Below are 6,745 nucleotides of genomic sequence, written 5' to 3' on the forward strand. Positions count from 1 at the left end.
TATCTGAGAAATAACCACTATGTCTCCTGTAGATCTTTGAATCAATTCTCATTCTCGTACACAAATCCGATCTTAAACATTAAGCACCCATCAGAACCAATTTGAAATCTGACTGTGTATCAACTTCACACTGTTTTCTCTTGTCTTGCAAATCTTGATCATCTTTCTGAGCTTCAGAAATCTCTTGCAAAACATTGTTTTGCTCTTAACTCTGCTAGAACCGAACCATCATCTGACACTTTCAACTGAGTGTTCATAACTCTCAAAGCAAACAACAACTTTCTGCTCAAAGCATCAGCAACCACATTCGCTTTTCCCGGATGATAATCAATAACAAGCTCGTAATCTTTCAATAATTCCAACCATCTTCGTTGTCTCAAATTCAAGTCTTTTGTGACATCAAGTACTTAAGACTTTTGTGGTCGGTATATACCCGACATTTTTCACCATACAAATAATGTCGCCAAATTTTCAAAGCAAACACCACCGCAGCCAATTCCAAATCGTGAGTAGGATAATTCCTCTCATGAGGTTTTAACTGCCTCGAAGCATATGCCACCACTTTTCCTTCTTGCATGAGCACACACCCCAAACCATTTAGAGAAGCATCACTATACACCACAAATTCTTTACCTGATTCGGGCTGTACTAACACTGGTGCCTCTGTTAATAACTTTTCAATTCTTCAAAACTCTGTTGACATTCTTTCGTCCATTCAAATTTAACATCCTTTCGGAGTAGTCTAGTCATAGGAGCAGCAATTATAGAAAATCCATTTACAAACCGCCGATAATACCCAGCTAGCCCCAAGAAACTTCTAACTTTAGTTACGTTTTTCGGTGGTTTCCAATCAAAAATGGCTGAAATTTTACTAGGATCAACCCGTATACCATCACCTGAAACAATATGACCCAAAAATCCAACTTACCGAAGCCAAAATTCACTTTTACTAAACTTAGCATACAGCTGCTTATCTCTCAAAGTTTGCAAAACTATCCTCAAATGCTCAGCATGCTCTGTCTCATCTTTTGAATAAATTAAAATATCATCTATAAACACCACAACAAATCTGTCCAAGTATGGCCGAAATATGCGATTCATTAAATCCCTAAACACAGCAGGAGCATTTGTCAACCCGAATGGCATAACTAAAAATTCATAATGACCGTACCTTGTTCTAAAAGCAGTTTTAGGCACATCCGACTCTTTTACCCACAGTTGGTAATACCCAGATCTCAAGTCAATCTTTGAAAACCATGTCGCTCCTTTTAGCTGATCAAACAAATCATCAATTCTTGGCAACGGATACTTGTTTTTTATTGTCACCTTGTTTAACTGCCGATAATCAACACACAACCTCATAGAACCATCCTTCTTTTCACAAATAACACGGGAGCACCCCAAGGTGAAAAACTCGGTCTCACAAAACCTTTATCAGTCAACTCTTGCAAATGCAACTTTAATTCCTTCAACTCTGCTGGTGCCATTCTATACGGAGCAATCGAAATCGGAGTTGTTCCCGGTATCAAATCAATACCAAATTCTACTTCTCTGACTGGAGGCAAACCCGGCAATTCTTCTGGAAATACATCCGCAAATTCACACGCAACTGGCACTGATTCAACTTTCTTTTCAACTTCTTTGTATTAATTACATACGCCAAATAAGCTTCATAACCCTTTCTCAGATATCTTTGAGCCGACATTGAAGAAATCACACTAGGCAATGCCTCTGATTTATCTGATTCAACCCGCAGAGTTTCACCATTTTCACACTTTAATTCTATAATCTTTTCTTTGCAATTTATTTTAGCATCATGCAATGTCAACCAATCCATACCCAAAATAACATCAAACTCATCAAACGGCAACAACATCAAGTCGGTCGGAAAGTAATGATCCCGAATCATTAAAGGACATTTCTTACATACTTTATCAATAGTCACACATTTGCCTAACGGATTCGACACTCTAATCATAAATTCTGTATTCTCAACAAGTATATTCATACTAGACACCAATTTCATGCACACATATGAAAGGGTAGAACCGAGATCAATCAAAGCAATAACATTAACATTATAGAGGGAAAATGTACCGGTAATCACATCAGGTGAGGAAGCATCTTCACGTGCTTTAATAGCATAAGTTCTAGCCGGAGCCCTTCTTTCAGGTCTAACTGGTGCATCCCTGGCTTCATTCTTATTGCTTGCTTCGCTCCCAGCTTTTCTTGGATATCTTCCTCTCGAATCCGCCCCACTTGTTTTTGTATTCTGAAATTTTCTTTTTCAGCTCTCTCTGGGCAGTCTCTAATAAAATGATCCGAAGAACCACATCGAAAACATTCATTTTCTCTACACGGACCAAAATGATTTCTACCACACCGCTGGCACTTAGGTTTAACAAATCTCGAGTTCCCTACACTGGCTGCCGAAGTAGTCTGGGATTTAAGACCCACATTTTGCTTCTTATAATTCCCATATGATTGCCCAGCTGAAGCTTGGGAACGAGGATTCATATTCCTTGACTTTCTAGGTTGCTGTGAAAATGAACCGCTCATCGGTCTTTTCTTCCAATTTCTAGTCTCAGCCTCTACCTTTTTCTTTTCTTTAAGTAATTCTTTGGCCTTACAAGCTCGATCAACCAATACTACAATTTCTTTTAATTCAAGAATTCCAACAAATACCTTGATGTCTTCGTTGAGCCCGTCTTCAAATCGTCGGCACATATTGGCCTCTGTAGGAACATACTCTCTAGCATACTTACTTAATCGAACAAACTCTCTTTCATATTCTGTAACCGTCATATTACCTTGCTTCAACTCAAGAAATTCTTTACGCTTCTGATCAATAAATCTTTCACTAATATATTTCTTCCGAAACTCTTCTTGAAAGAATTCCCAAGTTATTTTCTCTTTCGGTACCACCGAAATCAAAGTCTTCCACCAATTATAAGCTGAATCCCTCAACAAAGATATAGCGCATTTCAAACATTCTTCAGGTGTACAAGATAATTCGTCAAATACCCGGATTGAATTTTCAAGCCAGAACTCTGCTCTCTCGGCATCATCATCAATATTTGCTTTAAATTCTTCGGCCCCTTGCTTGCGAATTCTATCAACTGGAGTTCTGTGAAATTTCATCAGATCCATACCTTGAGGCATCGGGGGTACAGGTTGAGGAATTGGGGGAGGTGGGGGAGGTTGTACATTTGGGTTCGTACGAACGAACTCAGTGTACCATGCACTCATCATTTGGAGAAAGGCTTCCCGACCCCTTTCTCCTCCTCCCTGACCAACAGTAGGAGGTGGATTTTCAGTCGGCGCTGCTCCTTCAGCCGGAGCTGGCGCATTACTCTCTACTTCATCTGCCACAGCTGGATCGGGATCCATTTACTATAAAAAATCATTTAAAAAGGTCAGAAGTCGTCACACTATCACAATTTATACATATGGCATGTATAGCAAAATCCGTACATACAACACGTAGTCCGAGAACCGACTAAACCTGGCTCTGATACCACTAAATGTAACGCCCCCATGCCCGAGACCATCGTCGGAGTCGAGTATGAGGTGTTACTAACCTTAGTTTAACATTTTTAGAACTTTGGATTATTGTTTCTACATTCACAGCTTTTAAGCTACTTGCGTCACAGTCACAAGAAAAATCATATCTCGAGTTACAAAACTCGAAATCAAGATCCATAAATTTTCCCTGAATCTAGACTCATATAACTATCTACTAATATTTTTCTAGAATTTTTGGCTGGACCAATTAGTACAATTTATTAGTTAAAGTTACCCCTATTTCAGGACTCGACTGGTCTGACCTCTGTTTACTACGAACCACATTTCTCTCTGTACAAAATTTATATGACTATGAGATTTGTTTCTACTAAAACTATACTCAATAAGGATTCTGAGGATATAAAATATACCACCTAATTATATCTTTATAATTTATGATGAATTTCTAAAGTTGGAACAGGGGATTCAAAAACTGCTATGACCCTGTTTTACTAAAATTCAAATATCTTCTAACATATAATTCCTTTACCTGTTTCATTTGTTTCATGTGAAACTAGACATAATAAGCTTCAATTTTATATGTATTCCATCACCAAATTAAATTTCTATGATTTTTAGTAAATTTTCAAACTCACGTTAGTGTTGCTGCAGTATTCTGTTTATGGCAAATTTCATCCTTTTTATGAGTTTTTATGCACTAAGTATCTTAATAGTTTTCCTTAACATCAAACATAATCTACACTAACCATTTTCATAATTTATCATTATCAAGCATTTCCTCAACCATTCCACAACCATACCATAAGATCATTTTCACAAAATAGGTATATTGCTATACATGCCATACTTAAATTTACAAGCCATTTACCAAAAGTCTTCCGGATAGTGTGACTGAGCCTTCGACCTATCTCGACTCCTGAGCTGGCTTGTCCAAAACTACAATGAGTAAGAAGGAGGGAGTAAGCATAAATGCTTAGTAAGTTCATATGCAAATAATAAGTAACATAACAAACAGTTATACCAATCAACATTAGCATACATCACTAAAACACATATCGCATTTCTAAACATCATTCCTCATCATCTTATTACCTTATAGTGGTTGTATCAATACTCAACCCGAGGGTTAAATACATACCTGTCCAAAATAACCATTTCACATCACTCACCAATACTTCTCTTTACATCTCGAATATTCCTCCATTTGAGTAGAACTTTACCCGTTGAACACATCAGAATATAATTCGGATACATGGATAACTTGCACATAAGTGCCATATATGCAATCAAGCAATCATGTAACCCGCCCATAAGCGAACTCGGACTCAACTCAACGAGCTCGGGCGTTCGCATCCACAAGTGAGCTTGGACTCAACTCAACGAGTTCGGACATTCGCATCCATAAGTGAACTCGGACTCAACTCAACGAGTTCGGATGCTCAACCATCCTAGTGACATGTCACTTGTATCCTAATCTATTCCTAAGGTTCAAACGGGATTTTTCTCGAACACTTATCCTTGCCGTCTTCCGTAGAATGCCGAAATCAATACTCGGTAACAATTATATTTAACAAGTAGCTCACATAATTTACATATTATTTGAAATTAACCACAAAGCATACATTTCATAATGAAATTCAGCATAACACATAATTAATATCAATAACTTAATAACAATTATGCTACATTATTTACACATGAACTTACCTTGGTACCAAAATACAAAGATTTTGCAATTTAGTCCACAATCTTTCTTTTCCTCGATTGAGGTCAATTCCACGTCTTTCTTGATCTAAAATAACACATTTAGCTAATTTAATACTCACATTATCAAATTAATCCTTAACTCAAATTTTGGCAAAATTACAATTTTGCCCCTAAACTTTTGCATATTTACATTTTTTCCCCTAGGCTCGGGATTAAACTTTATTCCTTATTATTATGTTTTACAACATGCTGATCACTTTTCTCTTCTATGGCAACATCAAATTCTCACACTAACATGTACTTGTGACTATTAGGTATTTTTACCGATTAAGCCCTTTTACTCGTTTTTGCTTAAAATCGAGTAGTACAAGTTGTCTAACATAATTTAAAACCCCATATTCTATCATAAAACATCAAAATACACAAATTTCTCCTATGGGTATTTTTCCAAATATAAACCTTAAGTTGAGTTATTGCTGCCATAAGCTTAATCGAGCTACCGGGATTCTAAAAACGTAAAGAACATTAAAAACGGGGCTTGGAATCACTTACTATGGAGCTTGCAAGCTTGAAACAAACCCTAGCTATGGAGAACCCTTGAAATTTCGGCCTAATGAAGAAGATGGACAAAAATTGGCTTTTAATTTTGTTTTTAATTCATTTTAATAACTAAATGACCAAAATACCCTTACTACTAAACTTTCCAAAAATTCCTTCCATGTCCTAATTTTGTCCATGAACTTAAAATTGGTCAAATTGCTATTTAAGACCTCCTCATTAATATTCCAAAGCAATTTCATACTAAAAACTTCTAGAATGCAAGTCTTGCAACTTATTCGATTTAGTCCCTACTTTCAATTTAAGCACTTTAGGCATAGAATTTCATCATGAAATTTTCACACAATCATGCAATCATATCATAATCATCAAAATAATTATAAAATAATTATTTCTATCTCGGATTTGTGGTCACGAAACCACTATTCCGATTAGGCCCTAATTCGGGATATTACAAGAGAAATGGTTCAAAATGGTACAACCAAGAGTTTTAGTATTGACGGGCATGATTGTTTGAGGTTTCAAAATCGAGTTTGTGTTCTAGCTACTTCTGAACTAAGAGAGTTAATTCTTCGAGAAGCACATGATAGTGCTTTTGCTTGGCACCCTGGTGGAACAAAGATGTATTGTGATTTACGAGAATTATATTGGTGGCCTGGAATGAAAAGGGACATAGTTGAATATGTTAGTAAATGTTTGACATGTCAGCGAGTAAAGGCAGAACATCAAGTTCCTACTGGATTACTTCAGCCTATTAGCATTCCTGAGTGGAAATGGGATCGTATTACAATGGATTTTGTTACAGGATTGCCATTGTCAGCAAGTAAAAAGAATGCTATTTGGGTAATTGTTGATCGGCTTACAAAATCAGCTCACTTTATAGCTGTTAGAACAGATTGGTCATTGCAGAAGCTTGCAGAAGTGTATATTAGAGAAATTGTTAGATTACACGGTA

The sequence above is a fragment of the Gossypium hirsutum genome, chromosome A03 (assembly GCF_007990345.1).
Source record: "Gossypium hirsutum isolate 1008001.06 chromosome A03, Gossypium_hirsutum_v2.1, whole genome shotgun sequence".
NCBI classification, from domain to species: domain Eukaryota; kingdom Viridiplantae; phylum Streptophyta; class Magnoliopsida; order Malvales; family Malvaceae; genus Gossypium; species Gossypium hirsutum.